At 48.2% G+C, this 19,995-nt stretch overlaps 1 protein-coding gene and 1 long non-coding RNA gene across 2 annotated transcripts in view; one reads left to right on the forward strand and one right to left on the reverse strand.

Moving 5' to 3' along the window:
- The window catches only part of LOC135394363 (LITAF domain-containing protein-like), a 36,039-nt gene extending 28,285 nt beyond the window's left edge, over positions 1-7,754 (reverse strand). Inside the window, exon 1 of the mRNA XM_064625082.1 lies at positions 7,692-7,754. The gene's annotated coding sequence lies outside the window, so the exon portion shown is untranslated. The remainder of the gene's footprint in view (positions 1-7,691) is intronic.
- Positions 7,755-8,124: 370 nt separating this feature from the next.
- On the forward strand, positions 8,125-13,213 carry LOC135395526 (uncharacterized). The gene is made up of 3 exons (XR_010423144.1): positions 8,125-12,148; positions 12,257-12,407; positions 12,518-13,213. It is a non-coding gene; the product is annotated as an uncharacterized LOC135395526 (long non-coding RNA).
- Positions 13,214-19,995: the final 6,782 nt, after the last annotated feature.

The raw sequence follows: 19,995 nt of genomic DNA on the forward strand, positions 1-19,995 counted from the left end.
ATTTGATCGTGCACTCCCAGCGGAGGACAGCTGTTTCGCTCTACTCGGAGCTCGTGAGACCGGAGCAGGGAAGTAACACGATCTTTGGTCGGCGCTAACAGTGCGTCTCGGCGAGACATCAGTGTCCCACAGAGACGGTGCCACTTGTGGAGGCCACACTGCAAGCCAGTAAGTAGATATCAAAAGGAAAAATTGCCGAAGCTCTGTGACTGCACGTTGAGCATATGTTTATAATTTGATCGTGCACTCCCAGCGGAGGACAGCTGTTTCGCTCTATTCGGAGCTCGTGAGACCGGAGCAGGGAAGTAACACGATCTTTGGTCGGCGCTAACAGTGCGTCTCGGCGAGACATCAGTGTCCCACGGAGACGGTGCCACTTGTGGAGGCCACACTGCAAGCCAGTAAGTAGATATCAAAAGGAAAAATTGCCGAAGCTCTGTGACTGCACGTTGAGCATATGTTTATAATTTGATCGTGCTCTCCCAGCGGAGGACAGCTGTTTCCCTCTACTCGGAGCTCGTCAGGCCGGAGCAGGGAAGTAACACGATCTTTGGTCGGCGCTAACAGTGCGTCTCGGCGAGACATCAGTGTCCCACGGAGACGGTGCCACTTGTGGAGGCCACACTGCAAGCCAGTAAGTAGATATCAAAAGGAAAAATTGCCGAAGCTCTGTGACTGCACGTTGAGCATATGTTTATAATTTGATCGTGCTCTCCCAGCGGAGGACAGCTGTTTCGCTCTACTCGGAGCTCGTCAGGCCGGAGCAGGGAAGTAACACGATCTTTGGTCGGCGCTAACAGTGCGTCTCGGCGAGACATCAGTGTCCCACGGAGACGGTGCCACTTGTGGAGGCCACACTGCAAGCCAGTAAGTAGATATCAAAAGGAAAAATTGCCGAAGCTCTGTGACTGCACGTTGAGCATATGTTTATAATTTGATCGTGCACTCCCAGCGGAGGACAGCTGTTTCCCTCTACTCGGAGCTCGTCAGGCCGGAGCAGGGAAGTAACACGATCTTTGGTCGGCGCTAACAGTGCGTCTCGGCGAGACATCAGTGTCGCACAGAGACGGTGCCACTTGTGGAGGCCACACTGCAAGCCAGTAAGTAGATATCAAAAGGAAAAATTGCCGAAGCTCTGTGACTGCACGTTGAGCATATGTTTATAATTTGATCGTGCACTCCCAGCGGAGGACAGCTGTTTCGCTCTATTCGGAGCTCGTGAGACCGGAGCAGGGAAGTAACACGATCTTTGGTCGGCGCTAACAGTGCGTCTCGGCGAGACATCAGTGTCCCACGGAGACGGTGCCACTTGTGGAGGCCACACTGCAAGCCAGTAAGTAGATATCAAAAGGAAAAATTGCCGAAGCTCTGTGACTGCACGTTGAGCATATGTTTATAATTTGATCGTGCTCTCCCAGCGGAGGACAGCTGTTTCCCTCTACTCGGAGCTCGTCAGGCCGGAGCAGGGAAGTAACACGATCTTTGGTCGGCGCTAACAGTGCGTCTCGGCGAGACATCAGTGTCCCACGGAGACGGTGCCACTTGTGGAGGCCACACTGCAAGCCAGTAAGTAGATATCAAAAGGAAAAATTGCCGAAGCTCTGTGACTGCACGTTGAGCATATGTTTATAATTTGATCGTGCTCTCCCAGCGGAGGACAGCTGTTTCGCTCTACTCGGAGCTCGTCAGGCCGGAGCAGGGAAGTAACACGATCTTTGGTCGGCGCTAACAGTGCGTCTCGGCGAGACATCAGTGTCCCACGGAGACGGTGCCACTTGTGGAGGCCACACTGCAAGCCAGTAAGTAGATATCAAAAGGAAAAATTGCCGAAGCTCTGTGACTGCACGTTGAGCATATGTTTATAATTTGATCGTGCACTCCCAGCGGAGGACAGCTGTTTCGCTCTATTCGGAGCTCGTCAGGCCGGAGCAGGGAAGTAACACGATCTTTGGTCGGCGCTAACAGTGCGTCTCGGCGAGACATCAGTGTCCCACGGAGACGGTGCCACTTGTGGAGGCCACTCTGCAAGCCAGTAAGTAGATATCAAAAGGAAAAATTGCCGAAGCTCTGTGACTGCACGTTGAGCATATGTTTATAATTTGATCGTGCTCTCCCAGCGGAGGACAGCTGTTTCGCTCTACTCGGAGCTCGTCAGGCCGGAGCAGGGAAGTAACACGATCTTTGGTCGGCGCAAACAGTGCGTCTCGGCAAGACATCAGTGTTCCACGGTGACGGCGCCACCTGTGCAGGTCGCAGTGCAAGCCAGTAAGTAGATATCAAAAGGAAAAATTGCCGAAGCTCTATGACTGTACGTTGAGCATATGTTTATAATTTGATCGTGCACTCCCAGCGGAGGACAGCTGTTTCCCTCTACTCGGAGCTCGTCAGGCCGGAGCAGGGAAGTAACACGATCTTTGGTCGGCGCTAAAGCCCGAATCCCATAACAAGCGACACGTGGCAGATACACGCGAGAAGCGACAAAATCGACGTCACTGCCGCCACACGAGCGTCAAAAAAGCTTTGTCGCGGCTCAATATTTCTGCATCTACTCCCAGTAGATATTTGTAGCATGTCGCTGAGTTCGTTGCCTGTTGTTTGACAAAACCAGCTAGATTTGGCGGCGTGAAACAAGAACTGAACGCGTGGGCAAGGGAGAGGGTGGAGAGGGCAACCAACAAAACTAGCAGACGAAGAAGTGGGCGGGGCGTTGGGTACTTCAACCACAGCGCCACTGCGTTGCGGCGAATATTACATAGCAACTTCATTACAATTTCTCCTCGTTTTGACGAATGAAATACTATTTTTGGTATATTTATGGCAATTTACAACTTAGCTCGAATAAAATAAGCATTGCTTCTCCAAAAACATCATTTCTCGGTGACGAAATGTCGCTGCTCAAATGGACCAGGAAGTCGCGCCATGACCAGACGCGACAGCGACAAATTCTGCAGCGCGTCGCGTGTCGCTTGTTATGGGGTCCGCGCTTTACAGTGTATCTCGGCGAGGCATCAGTGTTCCACAGAGGAGGTGCCACCTGTGGAGGCCACAGTGCAAGCCAGCAAGTACACATACAAAAGAAAACAGCCGAAGCTCTGCGGCTGCACGTTGAGCATATGTTTATAATCTGATCGTGCATTCCCAGCCGAGGACAGCTGTTTCGCTATACTTGGAGCTCGCAGCCCGGCGCAGGGGAGTAACACGATCTTGTTTCGGCGCTAACTGTGCGTCTCGGCGAGACAACAGTTTTCCACGGAGACGGCGCCCACCTGTGGAGGCCGCAGTGCAAGCCAGCAAGTAGATATAAAAAGGAAAAATACCCGAAGCTCTGTCGGTGCACGTTGAGCATATGTTTATAATTTGATCGTGCACTCCCAGCCGAGGACAGCTGTTTCGCTCTACTTGGAGCTCGTCAGCCCGGCGCAGGGAAGTAACACGACCTTGGGTCGGCGCTAACAGTGTGTCTCGGCGAGACATCAATGTTCGACGGTGAAGGCGCCAGCTGTGGAGGCCGCAGTGCAAGCCAGAAAGTACACATACAAAAGGAAAATAGCCAAATCTCTGTGGGTGCACGTTGAGCATATGTTTATAATTTGATCGTGCACTCCCAGCGGAGGACAGCTGTTTCGCTCTACTCGGAGCTCGTCAGGCCGGAGCAGGGAAGTAACACGATCTTTGGTCGGCGCTACAGTGCGTCTCGGCGAGACATCAGTGTTCCACGTTGACGGCGCTACCTGTGGAGGCCGCAGTGCAAGCCAGCAAGTAGATATAAAAGAGCCGAAGCTCTGTGGCTGCACGTTGAGCATATGTTTATAGTTTAACTGCGTCTAAGCAACGGTGTGGGCGAGTTGGTACACACTGACACAAAAAACAGCGCAGAGACAGGACGTAAGTAGACAAACGTAGACGAAACTTCGTTTGTCTACTCACGTCCTGCGATTGTGCACTCCGAACAGCTGTTTCGACAGCTGTTCTCCGTGGACGTGGTGGATTTATTCTATTCTGTGCCTCACCAGGAACTGTTTCGTGTTGTCAGGGACTGCATTGAGGTGAATGGTGTGATCGCATTTCAGAACGCTTCTGGACTTGCCGTGGATAACTTCATGACCCTTTTAGAGTTCTATTTGGGAGCGACGGTAGTGCAGCATGAGGATAGGCTGTTTTTGCAGCGTCGGGGTATTTGCATCGGGTCGTGTATCGCGCCGGTTTTATGCGATATTTTTCTTTCCGCGGTGGACAGAAGGGTGAGATCTGTTCTGGATGATGGTTCTGTGCTTAGAATTTGTCGGTACGTTGACGATTTCCTGGTTGTGGTGGGGCGGCGCGCTGATGATTGCTATGAGAATATTGTTAGTGTTGTATTACAACATTTTGGCTGTGGGGGGAAAGGGTTGTCGTTCACGTCAGAACTACAGGCGAACGGGCGTATACAGTTCTTGGACGTTAACATCCGTGTTGGGGAGAATCGCTTGTGTTGGGCCTACCACCCGAGGGCAAAGAAGGACCTGTTGCCTTTTGATTCTGCCCAATCTAAGACTGTGAAGCGCGCTATTGCTTTGCTTTGCTTGGAATCTGCTTTAAAGAAGTCTTGTGAGCACGTTATGTTGGAGAGTTTCGCGGCCCAGGTTGATAGGTTGAGTGCTGCTGGCTTTCCCACAAGGGTGTTCGCGAGTGTCGCCGAAGGCCTTCTCCAAAAGGTCAAAGGCAAGGTGCGGAAACCTAGGGGGGAAGTTGCGAGGGGTTCTACAAGATGTATGGTTGTTCCGTACGTGCACAGAGTATCGCACAATTTGAAAAGAGTGGCTAATAGGTACGGTGTGCCTATGGTGTTTTCGGCACCTTGCAAGCTCTCGGGCCTGTGTTCGAAAGTTGATCGTAGTAAGCCTAAAGTCTCTTGTGACAAGAGCCATCAGCACCAGTACGTCAACTGTGCGGTGGGGGTAGTTTACGAGATCCCGCTTACATGCGATAGGGTATACATTGGCCAGACCGGCCGGTGTGTTAACGACAGGGCCAGAGAGCATGAAAGGTCTTTGTCTAAAAGGTATTTGTCTAGTGTGGACACACGTCATTTGCCTATGCATGTTACCAAATGTAAGTGCACTCCGCTATTTAGTCAGATTGTCGTGCTAGCTAAGAGCAGAGATAAGGGTGCGCGGGAGTTATCTGAAGCGTTTTTTATCGGGGATAGAGGCAGTAGGTGTGTGAGTAAAACTTCTCTGTCTTTGTTATCGGGGGAGAGGAGGATGTTGTCGAGGCGGTAGCGATTGTGTCGGTCTGAGCTCGTGCGCTTATGGGTCGAGGTGGGGTGACTGGGTTGGCGGCTGTGCGCCTGCGTAATGGTTTTTGTGTCATTAAACTGTTCGTTGGAGTCAGCGCCTGTCCCGTCTTCTCTTCTTCCGTTGCGTCTATTCGCGCTTTGTTTTTTCTTCATGCCGAGACAGGTGTAGCCAATGGAGGTAGGGTTTTTAATAGCAGCCGGAAAGGATGGAGGCCGAGACCAGAATGAATTGGGCGCGGTGTCGCGCGATGGTCAGAGCGATGGGGATGATTGCGATCGGTGATCTTCCTCACAATATGTTTATAATTTGATCGTGCACTCCCAGCCGAGGACGGCTGTTTCGCTCTACTTGGAGCTCGTCAGCCCGGTGCAGGGAAGTAGCACGATCTTGGGTCGGAGCTAAGGGCCAGTTCTCACTTGGCGACGCCCGACGCGGCGTCGTGAGCGGGCGGCGCAAATAGACGCGCATTTCCGGAGTCGGGAGAGGAGAGACGTCGAGCCAAAAAAACTGTAATGTCGAACTTCTTTCACGACGTCGGCGAGGGCTGCCGAGAACGACAGCTGGCGACCAATTAGGTGACACAGAAAGGCCACGCCCCCAGGTTTTTCGTCTGCTTTGGACGACGGAAGGCCACTGTGGTGGGAACATGAAAATTGTGCGTGCTGACGGGGCGGCGGAAATGCGCCTCTACTTCCGCCGCCCGCTCACGACGCCGCGTCGGGCGTCGCCAAGTGAGAACTGGCCATAACAGTGTGTCTCGGCGAGACATCAGGCGTTCCACGGTGACGGCGCCACCTGTGGAGGCCACAGTGCAAGCCAGCAACTACACATACAAAGGAAAAATAGCCGAAGCTCTGTGGCTGCATCAGTGTTCCACGGTGACGGCGCCACCTGTAAACCAACTCTCTTTTTTGCAGTTTTTCAACCTCGGCCACCAACCTGTCATTTTCCTTTCCTTCTCATCGATTATTTTCGATGACGTAGAATGCTGCCGCGGTACAAAAAGCAAAAATATAAAAGGTCCTGTGCCACTAAGTCTAAGGGAGTCCACTTTGAAAGAAATAAGCGGCAGGGGCATCTCCCTTCGCAGATAAAACAAAGGGTGAGGGTCAAAACGAGGGGTAAGGTACCTACGTTTAATTCAATTTCATGTATTCGCGACTCTAGCGAAGCCGTAGCCACCTGGTGGGGATTTCGAAAAGCTGCGAGTGCAGGTTCGAGATCGCGTCGGGGCCGGGAAGCAGTACAGCAGAACACGTTTCTCCTGCTTATGGACAGAAAGCCGGCAACAAAGAATGTATCGAAATCGAAAACAGGAATGTTGCAGTACGAATTTCTTCTCAGCATGTTGGAAATACGCCGCGCTTTCTTTTCGTCATTTCCTAATCAAGAAGAACGAAATTCTCATATGTGTTGACCCATCGCACACTTTCGTGATCGACTGTGTCGCCGCGGTTTCATCATAATATTACTCTTCAGAATACAGAACAAGGAACCGGCAGGTCTTTGTCTTGCTGACATGTATGCATTTTCAAACCTCATGCAAAGTAAACAATATCACCGTACTAATGCGGCGTAGACAAGCATCCACTATGGGTGTTCTCTGCGAGAGAAAGCCTCTGTCTGGTGTCTCACACGTATCAACGAATGACTCGCAAAGATAAAAGTATCAACTAAGTTGTACGTGAATTCCAAGAGCAGTGCAGAAAAAGAATACTTCACTGTGCCAGAGCATGTTTGCAGCGCTCAGATTTTCGCCGCGCAACATATGGCATGTTAAATAATTGCACATGTATGGTGTTAAGTGAAGACAAAGTGTCAGATATACGCGTGTGTGCCACAGGATTTCAAAATATGTATCGTTCACGTATGCATTTGATATGCAGTCAGAGTTATGCAAACGTCACGTCATATGAGCACGTTTTGTCATCACCAAACCAAACAGAGACGCTATCTCTTGAGTTCTTCCAAATGCCCATGTGTACGTTAACTTGTTCATCACAATTTTTTACGATTACTTGAGCATCAAAGTTCGGACAAGAACTATCTAATTCCTAGAGACACTACACTTCATACGGAGCTGTTGTTCATTTGCAGCACTCACATACTACGGGACTATCGGAGGAGAAACTCAAAAATGGCATTACCTTGCAGACTACTAATCCACAATCCAAAATACATGCTAAGTCACGCATCTTAAGAAACTAATCCCTGCTTTGCCTTCTTAGATTCTAAAATGCCTCCTTCGTTCGTTCGACTCACGTTTGTAAACAAACTCCGACGACGGAAACCTTTTTCCTACTTCTCTGAGTTGAACTGGCACAGTATGAGATTACCAGAAGACAAAATTAATTTCTTTGTCATGAAGCACGTCAATTTATGCGTACGAATAACTGAAACAGATTAACATACTTCGGTCGACACTGCAGTCCCTACGCTCGCTTAGCTCGGCAGACCTGCACTCGTCCGCCATCTTGGAATTTCGGGGCGCCACCTATAATTCACTGGAGTCGCGAATAAGCAACACTGCAGTGACGAATTCCTTATAGTATTAGGTTACAACCAAGGTAACGTCCGTGTTTCCTACTTAGTTGATTTCATGGGGGTCGGACTCGCTCAAAAAAGCGTGACGACAAGGGAGCTGCCATCCGCTGGTCATGGAAGGCGTTGCTTTCCTTTGGCTGCTTCATTCCGCTAAACTTGACGTGCTTGTTTTCCTAAATTCATCACTTGCTATCTAAATTCTGCGTACTGTGTGGGTGTCTCATATATTCATATATATTTGTTAAACAAAAAAGCAGTGAACATCTTCCCACTACATCTCTTGGTTGTGTGCTGTCGTTTGTTCGTCACTTTATTATCACGAAACTCGACAGACCAGAGCATGGAATGGCGGGTGGTTTCGTTTTTGCCATTTCCGGTTCCCGTTGGTTCGCAGAGCAGCATGAAGATGACGGTTAACTGTGTGTATTCATCTTTGGATTATTGTTGTCTTCGAAAATACATGTCTACATTTGTTACGATGGATAACGATTTATTGATTTCGCTCGCCAAGCATACAAACGCCACCTCAACATGTCATAGGCGGTAAATATGTTCATCTGTGTTGGGCGAAAGCAAAGGGTTGGCGGTGCCGCAGGGAATCTCATAGATAAAATATGATTCACGTTTGATATGACAACGTTTATCCTGTGATTCCGATAGCCCTACTCAATTCTGCACGTATCCCGAAGGTTCGTACGTACTCAACGCAATTACACGGCTTGTCTCGCTTCCTACGCTGGACGTCGTTACCTCCATCGGCTCGTTTCCCCGTTTGTTATCCCACGTGACGGCACAGGGTTGGCAACAAACGGAGCAGCTCCGCTGTTGTTAGGGGGCAGAAATTCGTCCACTAACACTGTCCATGACCAACGGATGGCTGCGCCCGGGCGGTCGCACTCGGGGATAGGAGAATCCCATTGACGGCGCGCCAAGTACGTTCTCTGGAGTCTTCCTGTATTAACTCTATGGTTGATTTAAAAGATCAATCGAAAGTCAAGCACGCGCTGTAATATGCCATCACTTTTCTGTATCTTCCACGGACATGCTCCGTACAGCATCCCGTCGGTCACCTTGCTCGGATGTTCATGGCAACAAGATCACAATGAAAGATCTAGCAAGCTATATTTTATCGCACATTGAACCCAGTGCATGGAGTATCAATTGAAATAATTCAATTTGTATTTGTACCCTGCATTTTTTGTATTTTTCTCTTGGTAGCATTTTTTGTAGTTTATACATGATCACTGCTGGTTCAGTTGAATTTGGTTATGACATACAAACCGGAACACTAAATAATGCATGGGTGCAGGCATTGAAATGCACAATGCAGTATTAAACTAATTTACTTCTCCGATATATGTACTCCGGCTGACGGCCGCAGCATGTGGGCAAATGACTATAACTGGAAGATCCCATGATGACGCTCTCTGGATCTCCTCCGGGCATCCCATCACGGACGAGGACGCGATGACACTTTGTGGACGTCCTGAGGATCGCGAGTGTTCTTGGGGAACGCGACGCATAAAAAAGTGAGACGTATTTACATTGTCGGGCTTCATACTTCAAGAAGGAGGCTTCTTCTGTGCTGTAAAGTAAATCGTGTTCACTTTAGATGCCCGCGGACCGGCGCATGCACTTACAGCTTTCGAACCGCCAATCTTCAAAGTCGTAAACGCGCGCAACGACAAAAAGCAAGCAAGCCGGTCTTGGATTGGATACCAATTTGGCTCGCATCCGCGCCACAATAGCGACCGCTGCGATGCTATACGTTCGTAGCGCGTCGAAAAATTATCTATATGCTGAATGATAACGCATGATATTATGCTGTCAGTGGCAACAAAGGTCGTTGTTTAGAAATCGGTGCTTTAAGAAACAACACTGTATTATTCCACTCTCGCAGATCATTGTAGCAGCTTCTGACTGTTAGAGCAGTTGGCGGTGACCACACGGGTAAACGAAAAGCAGCGGCAGAGTTTCTGCACAAGTTTTGTGTCACAAAGTAAATAATGCGGATTGCAAGCGCTGATGTGAGCTTCGGTTTCCTGTTCTCTAATGTTCTCCTGGTTCTGCATATCGCTCCAAAAGCATTCTCCGAGCGTCGATTAAGTTTTCCTTGTAAACTTTAAAGAATGTGAGACACATTATTATACCGTATTAAGCAGTACAACGTGGTATAAGTGAACGCACACCAAACAACATACGGTACCTGAGTGTTCTGCAAACGCAAAGAAGGCTATCAGAAAGATGGCACGCATGCCCTATGCATGACTGTGAAGTAAGACCCGAGACAAGGAGGTCTTACTTCACAGTCATGCACCAGCAGCTTGTCAGCGCCATTTCGCTTCTGCCCTATGCATGTCCAGGTTCAGACGTAACTGCGACGTTCGCATTTTCCCAAACGCCATTCCGGGGTGTACATCGGGTATCCAAGGATATCTGGACATGCGGGACGTTCGGGACCTATCCCGGATATCCCCTGGATATTCGGGGTTTACTGGGTATCTATCTCTATCGAACTTTTTTGTTGTCTGAACGTTGTCTATCTCTGTCAAACCCCTTTCAAGAGTCAGTTTCCTTTACAACAACCTAGCTCGCAAGTCGTCGAGCCCCACAGGAAATGTGGTTGGTATGGCTTTCGCGCAATATGGACGTCGAAGTAATCTCAGGCGAAAAATCCTGACCGGTCCCGGAATGGTTCCATGCAGTTGAATGTGAATTGTACCAGCTGGATTCCCAAGTGGAGTGGCTGGTTCCACTTTGGTGAAGTATAAGTGGTACCACTTGGGCCTCATATGGTCCCAGCTGGACCCTCACAGGTACCATTTTGTTTCCAGAATGGGCAATTCACCTACTTGAGATCCCAAGCTGGACAGCTTCCCCATTTGAGATGGCATGGGGGAAGAGTCCACTCTTGCCACATGCCCTTCCGGTTTTGTTTGATCTATTATTTTGATCTATTTAACACATGTATGATCTCTTTTTATTGCTTTTTATCCATCTGCATCTGCGATCAAATATATGCCATAACGTCAATTCATGCTCACATTCTCATCTAAAGATGAACATCATAAGCTGATTGTTAAAAACTATAATTCTTGACAACCTCTTACGCAGACGTGACCTTGCAGTCACCTTCTCCGTGTACTGTTTGGCAAGGTGATAAAGTCTTACCTTCCCATAACAGTCTGCAACATGTTTTGCAAGGCGAATGACATGGTTTTCGTCTGCACTGCACTCAAACATGTGCTGGCTCAAAGTAGGAAAAATGTCCAGTCTTGCAGACGTGCACAGGATGTCCTGCAAGACGGCCCTTGTGAGAAGCTGCCCAAGCTGAGCATTGGATGACAAGGTTCCGTCTGAGATATGAAGTATTTGACGAACACGTTTTTCTGTTGTTTTACAAATGGTGATGGCACTCTGAGACGCACTAATCAGACCACCTCGAGACTTTCGACGAAGAAGAGCACTGTGTAGAGTTCTGTCTGTGAGAGCGTCAATGCAGTCAGCACAGGAGATCTTTCTTGTCACCATCTTGACAACGTAGCCCGCGATGTACCCCACAACATCTTCAACAAAGGTTGACAGTTGCTCTGTATCATGTACATCCGCGTAGTCGTGGTCTTCAACACGTTCACTCTGTGCAGTACCAAAATAGCGTGATGCATGAATGTCAAGTTCGTCAAGGGAAGTAGCTGCTGCTGCGGCTGTCACAGTCGGTATACGTGTGGAGTCTTGGACGATACAATTACCTCGTGCTGTAGGCTCGATTTCATGGTGAACAAGGAGCCTCTTGTATGCAGCCATGAAGTGTCCTGCCGTTGGATTATTGCCACCTTTACCCCCCACCCACCTTTACCCCTCAACGCACAAAAGAAAAGTTCGAGGTGGTCTTGAGAGAGTTTGTATGTCAGCAGATACCTTAAGAGTGCATGATCTCCCGAAAGAAGATGGCTGCATAGGCTTTGAATGCTTGCCATGTTGATCAGGAATCCAAGGGAGCCTGTTTTTCGTGGGGATTCTAATATTGGCTTTCCAGATGCATCTTTCAGGTTGCCAATATATGCAGTCATCTCGTTGAAGAATGGAATCCAAAGGTGGCGGGTTGGATACCGGATGGGTGCTTTGAAGTTCTTTGCCAGGGGATTGCGGGAGTTCATGATGTCGAACAGACGATCGAACTTCCTGAGGAATTCCACTGTTGCCTCACATCCACGAAACATTGGACTGTTTATGTTCCTGTCACAGCACTCCAGAGCATCCGCAACACTTGAGCTGATTGTCTGAGCTGCCAAATTCACCTTCATCTTCTGACTTCCCCAGTCAATGTGAGCAGCCTTGAGCTTGTTTCCGGCGTGAAGCCCTTCCGATTGCTGCAAATTTTGGAGGCATACGAGGTAGGACCACTTTATTGTGCCTCCATTGCTGTCTTTCAGGGTTCCCATTGTTGCCAGGGCATTACGAATGAGCTTCAGCATGTGGCAAGCATCGAGGATTACATGAACTCTCCAGGAAGAATCAGAAGGGTGCTGAAACCATGGCCTGATGTCAGGGCTTTTCATGTCTGCACCAAGGTCTTGAAACATGGTGAGGTTAGAGCCCAGGCCGTCACTCACAACTGCAGCTATTAGAATTCCAATGTCATGTAGCTTTTGAAGGCAGAGGCTCATAAGGTTTGCCTTTTCCTCCCCACTTAGGCTGTTGATGAGAAAGTATGCACATGGCACTTTCCAGTTACTGTCCAAAACAACCACAAGGAATACAAGAGCTTGCGTAGCTGGTTCCTGACTGTCGTCGTCAATGCCAGTGCCTAGGTTTATGAAACCATTAAAGGACTGTCCTGTGAACTGAATCTGCTTCTTTATGCTCATTTCATCGAGCATTAGTGAACACACGACACGTTTAGATAGCTTCCGCTGCTCTTCTACTCTTGCTTTCAAGGCATCAAATGCTTCCTGTGTAAATCCTGGCTCACCATGGATTGCACTGTACCATGACCTGATTGTTGCCTGGTGCGGAAGAGCCAAATTGAACGTCTTTCTCACATACTCATACACTTTTGCGGAGTAGAACTGCAGCGTGAGAGCAAAACTACGTAGGGATGGGGGGTACTGCTCTCTGCTGATCTTCCCATGTTTGTTGTGTATAGTACGTAGCACCAAACCCAACTGCACATCCGAAAGGGAGCCACGGAGAATGTCGCTGCACTGTTTTGAAACCAGTGACTTTTTCTGGAGGTCTTCTATTACACTTTCTGTAGTTACCACCTTTTCCTTCAGTCTCAAATTCTTCTCCTGGGTATGCTTCACTTTTTTGCTTGCACTTTCTAGTGCCTCGACTGCGACGTTCACCTTCCGTTTTAATGTACGAGGACTCTCTTGCACTACGTGTGTATGGTCTGCTGCAGGACCATATGAGGCTTGTGACAGTTCTGATGATGGCCCTGGTGTGCCCCAAGACTGTGCCGTGCTACCAGTGGTATCCTGCTCTACGTTATGTCTAGTCCTCTGTCTACCCCTCTATGGCAGGGGGCTTTCTTGGTTGTACATTCTGTGTGACAAAGATGTAACGAAATATGGTTTCGTAAATAAGTTCCAAGATGTTATGTTGTAAGAACAAAGACAATAAACAGTTTTAAGTTCAGCAGTTATTTATTGCCATTATGCATTTCGAAGGTACAGGGAATGTGCAAGGAGACGATACTTTTATTTCAGGAATGATGCCGTATGGGGGAGTATGCAAAACTGCTGAATCCAATTTCACATTGGAAACACCATCCTTTTATTTACCCATGTATGCTGATCTCTGTACAGTGGGCTCTCATTAATGTAAGCTCTGATAATTCACACTTGTGGGCAGTTTATTTTTTCTGGTTACTTAAGTGTCCTGGAAAAGGGGATCAAACTACCGTAGCTCAAACAAGTTCAAAATTTTGGGTTTGCAGGTTATGTGTCCAGTGTATTAAAAATTCAAACAGCACTTTTGCTAATTTCACACTTTTCATTCCCTTATAAGATATGCCTACCTTGAAGAAATGGCCACCACATATCTGCTCCCGTAAAACAAAACTTTCAGTAGGTCGCAATCTGACAGCCTCTGCTGTTGCAAATTTCCAGAATGTGAAATCTTCAAAACTGTGTCATTTCTTAATATGTTGACAGCTTTGCAAGCAGTTGAGATGCTGACAGGACACTCCTATTGCAGCTGAAATGATTACAGAGAGTTCCAGGGGTCCGAAAGGAAACTTGTGGCAGCGTGAAGGTAACCCACAGTAGATGTACGCAACTAGGGTGACCCACGCACTAATTCGTGCCACACAAGTGTGCTCCCATGACCCAATTCTTCCTTGCAGCCCACGTTTAGATGCGTATGTCTAGTAATTGACACAATAATCACCAGTCCCTTGCTGGTTTGAATTACTGAGAGTCCACTGTACATATATGGTTCACATCTTTGACAGTTAATGCAGAGCAATCATACACTATCCAGAATAGCTTTAAAATTTGGATGTGATGCATAAGCTTTTACTTTTTGGAGATGCTGTGGGAAATCAAACTTTGTAGGTATTGCGTCGGTCTTAAGGCGCACTGTCTGCCCAGTCCGGTCAAAGCAGTCTTCCTCAAAATGCCTGCTGCAGATCACCGAGGTCTTTGATGGTGTCCAGTCTTTTCTGCGCAGGTTCTGCACCCATTTTTTGAGTATGACAGGGCGGCTATGAGGAAACCTGCATCGAGAGATCACGTCTTATATACTGTCCCAAATAACATTGCATGCAACCAATTATTAATGCAGTCATTGCAAGCAGCTGACAACAAAGGTCAGATACAAAAGAGCTAGATGACGCATCCCAGTGAGATTACCGCAACAGAGACATTCTTTGTCCGTTCATGATCACAGATGTAATAGCGATAAAAAAAACAGTGTGAGGGCACAACGAGAGGGACAAAGGACGAGACAAACACAGCACATGCTTCACAAATAAAAGTCTTTGGTTGGCAATACGTTGCTGTGTTTGTCTCGTCCATTGTCCCTTTCGTTGTCTCCTCGCATTGAGGCTTTCTCTCGATTTTAGAATGGATCACGAACCCGTCCAGATTTTAACTTTGTTTCAGAATCACAGTTGTCTCGCGACGTAAAGCTCCCACATCCCTTGCTACGACTTAACACTAAAATAGTAAACAATACAAACACATAAAGGATGAGACTCTCCTCGCGAAGCTGATTCAAAAAGATGACTGCTTACTTCCTTAGGTAGAGAACACCGTGTACCGGGCTAGCAATGCACGCAGTTTAGCGCTCGAGTGCCGCAGGTACACGGATGACAACACTACCACTGTAGAGTAACATGTTCCCTGTAACACATTATGCCCTCAAACTATCGTTCCCGCCGGGTAAAATACGAGGGCGTTCGCTTGAGCCTCAGAAGAGCCATCTTACAACTTGCATCAAGTGCTGGTTTCGTGCAAAAAAAAAACAGTTCAAAATCGTCAAAGGAATGTACAGAATGAACGCCAATTTATTCCTTAATAACGAATGACTCACCTGTGAAAAGTTGTGCCCTCTCCTTTGCCCGTACGGCTGGTGCAGCCGTAACTACAACAAGCCGGCATGATCGCTCGCGGCCACTGTTTTGGGTACAGTAAGATGGCGGCCAGTTGCCGCACGCTCGTGCTCCCTATCCGCGATCCAGCCTTTTACAATCGAGATCAGTGGATGCATGGCTTTTATTTACACGCCGTCGTCGTCGTCCTCTACATCGGAACTGCGTTCCCAATATAGATTATCCAGGCTAAAGTTGGACTTCTTTTTCGTCAGTCTGTCCGCTGCTAAGATGCGGTCGAGCGTTTTCATCTTGTCCTGACACATTTCTTCACGTGCTTGCAACCATTCCAGGCGGTGGACTTGAAAGGCTTCCTCCACGATGCCGCGAATAAATTCGCGAAGTTCTTCGCTTTTTGTCTTTCCTCGCCGACGAGAAATGCAGGAGAATAAACCACACATGGCGTTTTCCACATATTGGTCAGAATGATGACGCGAGCTCGGTGCGCGCTGCCTTTATACGGATAAACGCGCGCGCAAAGAAAGGAGAGCGAAACCAAAACTGAGAAGCCACCCGTCGCTGCTAGGAGCGCGCGCGCAGCGGGAGGAGCGGAGAGGCGAAACCGAAACCACCCGCGGGCGGGCGGCGCAGAGGGCGCTAGGAGCGCGCGCGCGCGCGCTCCTAGTCAGCGCGGCTTGCAGCGCGGCGTCCCAGTCAGTTTCTGGCTGGCTGTCGCGGAGAGCAGATGTGTGCTCGGTTGCTCCAAGGGGATGAAACTCGCGAGTTCACTTGCGGACTAAAGTGAGGCGCTGCGAGCTTTTCGCGTCATCAAACGTCATGAAACGTCAGAATTTTTACGTCGAAGCGCGAGTTCTCAACCGTCACGAGCCCATTGGCTCCTGAGGCCGCTCCCCCGGTGTGCGAGTGCTCATTGGTTGGTTTGAAATTATGAACTTTCCTTGGCGCGCTCAAGCCGGCGACCGTGTCGGCGGTACCGGAGCAACTCCAGCAACTCGCCGCAAAGTTTCGAAATGTGTTGGGTGCAGCAGGGACGCAAGCAAAGCATCTACGCCGGTACCGCTTTGGATGGTTTTTAGTGTTCTTCCCTAACATGTTGTCGATACCGACTCTGAAAAACTCGGTGCCTCATGGATACTTCTGCAAGTCAATTGAGTGGTAGATAAGTGCAAGGCAGGTCTAGCAGGTCTGCCTCGCTTGCTTGGTGCGACAACGATTCAAGAAGGACGAATACTGTGTTTTTCCGCTACTCACTCGATGACAGGTAAGTCAGTTCCTATTCTATTTTGCCGCTTAGCATAACATAGCGCCGCACCTGTGGCATCTACGCAGCATCTTGGCAGGTAGAATTTTTGGTTTTCACGCTTCTGATCCCTGCCTTTCTTGTTCAGGTATAAGCACTCAACTCATATCTGCTTCAGAATAGCATCTGCATGGATACAGTAGAATGAATATGACGCTCAGAGTGGTTGGATCATCATCTTTCGGCATAGCAGCTTCACAGTTTCCTTTGTGACGGATCAACCAGGCGCCTACACAAGCAGCAATATGGACTCTGTCATGCAGGACCTCTGAATGTGTGTGCCTGTGCCGCCAATATACTGTTGTTCTACTGTGAAATCTTCCACGTGAGACATCAGCTATCAGTGAATGCAAAGTTGCTTCGGCATTTCATTCGAACTTCAGAAACAATGTTCATATCGTGTTCGTGTTGTGCACAGCTACAGCAGACTTCATATTTGTGCTTTGGAAATACCTATCCCGGAAAATAAAGCACTTTGTGTAACAGAAACAGCCAACGCTTCCACATTTTGTTATTTATTTCACTCGACGCGAACGGAGATTCACAACCACCCAGAACTGCCCCGAACCGCCAAAGCGGGGGAGAGGGAGAGAACAGATGGGAAAGGGAAAGCCTCGCCAGCGCCACAGGTCACCCAGGGAGACAAAAAAAAGCAAAGCAAACAGCTACTCAACCGACGTCCAACGATTGGCCCAACGCTTGAGGTCACGTGAGTTTTTCCCAACAATAGAATTATACTACACGTTCATTCCCCTGGTTGCTCCGCAGTCCCCACACCAGCTCAGTTTCTGCCTGACTCTTGGACGGAGCAGTCGCACCCGTCGCTGCGGCGGAAAAGGTGAGTGATTTGCCGCGTTGTTTTATCGCGCTGCTTTTCTCGCATGTTTGCCGTGCCCCCGTGTTTAGCGCTGACCAACGAGTGATTTGCCGATGTTTGACTGCGCTCGTGTTAAGCCTTTTCTCGCATGTTTAGACTTGTTCAGCAGTGACCAAGCCTTTTCTCCGTGTTGACGCACGTTTAGCAGTTCCCGTCTTGTGTTAGCTGCATAGTGTTGTGACGCTATGGTTAGGCCTAGTCGTTTGCCTTTTCCCCGATGTGTACTGTTTTCTCCGTGCTGTTTAGCAGTAGCGGTTAAACCTTTTCTCTCGCATGCCTAGTCTTGTTCAGCAGTGTTGGCATTTTCTACCTGCCGCTAGTGTCTTGTTCTGTCTTTCTCGCATAAAGCTATGATGGTGGCGCCATCTGGTATGATGCCTTGCAACTACTTGGCCACCTGTCGTCGATCTCTGCAACTGCTGGGTGCCAACTACCAACATGGCGGGCGCTGGTCACTCGGGTCTTCCAGAGCGGTTTCTTCGCGACGGCATCGTTGATTTTCGAATAAATTGTTTCTCTCCACTCAATTTTTATCTATCTGTTTTATTTTCAACCTATTTTTTATTTTTATGGACACTCGTAGTGCACAACGCTCAGCTGGTCTGGACACGAGTTAGATGCTCCCCAATTAGTGTGGTGGCTCCCTGGAGGGTGCTGATTAATGTGGGGGGTCCCAATAAGCTCTAATTGCTAATTAAATCGTGTTCAGGGCAGTTGAGCGTTGTGCACTATGAGAGTCCAGTTATTACTTCTGTCATAATGGAATATTAGCTGTTGTGCATGAAGTTACATCCGCCAGAACTTTGTAATTAAAACTCTGCTAGGGTGCTCACGTATAATAATGTTAGACTTTTTATAATAAAACTTTTAATTTTGATTGTAATCGTATTGATTAAAAATACCTTTGATTAAAATGTGCTACTCCTTCAGCTTAATTGAAAACTTGCGTGATCATCACTAATAAAAATTGTGATACCCCTTCAATGCTATTGCGTCAGATTTTTGGCTAAGTTTTTCTCCTTCACACAGAGTCATAACATAATTCCTGACACTAATGACTTTAATAAATATATTTTCACTTGTACTTTTGTGTATGGCGATCCTTTGCATGTAAACCGCCTATTGCACACCTGTTGTAGCTGAAAAAAAATTGCGATTGAAGTCGGCACAGATTGAAAAATGACGAAAGAAGTCGGCCCAGGCTGAAAAATGTGAGAGGGTAAGCGCGCACGCAGCCCTCCCCCCGCCGATAAGCGCGCTGACAACCCTCCGCACACGCGCCGCGCGGGGAAAAATACGCGCAGGGGTCAGGTGGCAGGGGTTCCGTAGTTTCGCCACCCCGCTCGCGCCCAACATAATATTACTACTTACGTCCCCGCGTACTAAATGGGAAAACTTTGAAATGAAGCGCAAAACGGTCCCAATCTTTCTCAAAACTGATTTTCTGGAAAGCGTGATGCACTTTTTGTCTAAATATTCAGGTCTGCAGGTTCCAAGTAAGCTGCAATCATTTGCCGGTTCGTGAATTCGCAGAACAGCGAATTGCAGTAGCAGACGAATTCTGACTATATATGTCCACGTAGCTAAGGAGGGAGAGGATGCAATGAGCAGGCCTTCTGTATCTAGGTGGCGTTGCTTCTGGGGGCAAAGGAAGACGCAGATCACAACACTAGAAAGTGTGAACGAGGCATGGTTACAACAGGAGATACGGCTGCTCTGTTCTGTGCTCATTACAGCGACAGCTGTTAAGGGCTCAATCTTGTGAAGATCTTGTCCCACATGTCGCATCGCCGAAACACAGAAGAGATGAAACGAAGAAGAAGAAAGGCATCGTGGTGGTGTCCATGTACATTTCTCCCAACGTGCCCCTTGCCAAGATACATGCGCTCCTGGCTGAAACTTTCACCAGTGAACGAACCTATATCCTGTCACCCTCACCGGTGACTTCAACGTGGACGCCAAGCGCAACGGTGTCTTCTTTGAATGAATGCCAGAATTTATCGATTTCTACCTGGTGTCATCTATCCAAGAATCCACCTGCAGAAGTGGGGGTTGCCCCGACTACGTCTTTCTGAGGGACGTGTCTTATGGTATGCTCACTTGTACTGTCTCCACATACTACAGTGACCATAAGGCACACCTTGCGGTCCTTCAACCCTTCAGCCCTGTCGCTGTCGTTGATTTGATGTAACTTGGATAAACGAAACTGGGAGCCGTCTGAAATTTCACCGTTTTCCTAGACAAGATAGATAGGGAAGTCAGCGCTGAGTGTCCGTCATTGAAAATAACTCAAAGGGAAAGGTAAGATTTTTGGCTGTTTTGTTAAAGCAAGCATATCATTCTAAATTGAAAGGAGAAGAGTAATTCTTTCACTGAGTAATTCTTTAACATCAGTAATGCTTTCCTCAAAGGCAAGAAGGGAATCAGTGTGTGCCGA

This window comes from Ornithodoros turicata, chromosome 5 (genome assembly GCF_037126465.1).
Source record: "Ornithodoros turicata isolate Travis chromosome 5, ASM3712646v1, whole genome shotgun sequence".
Taxonomy (NCBI): Eukaryota; Metazoa; Arthropoda; class Arachnida; order Ixodida; family Argasidae; genus Ornithodoros; species Ornithodoros turicata.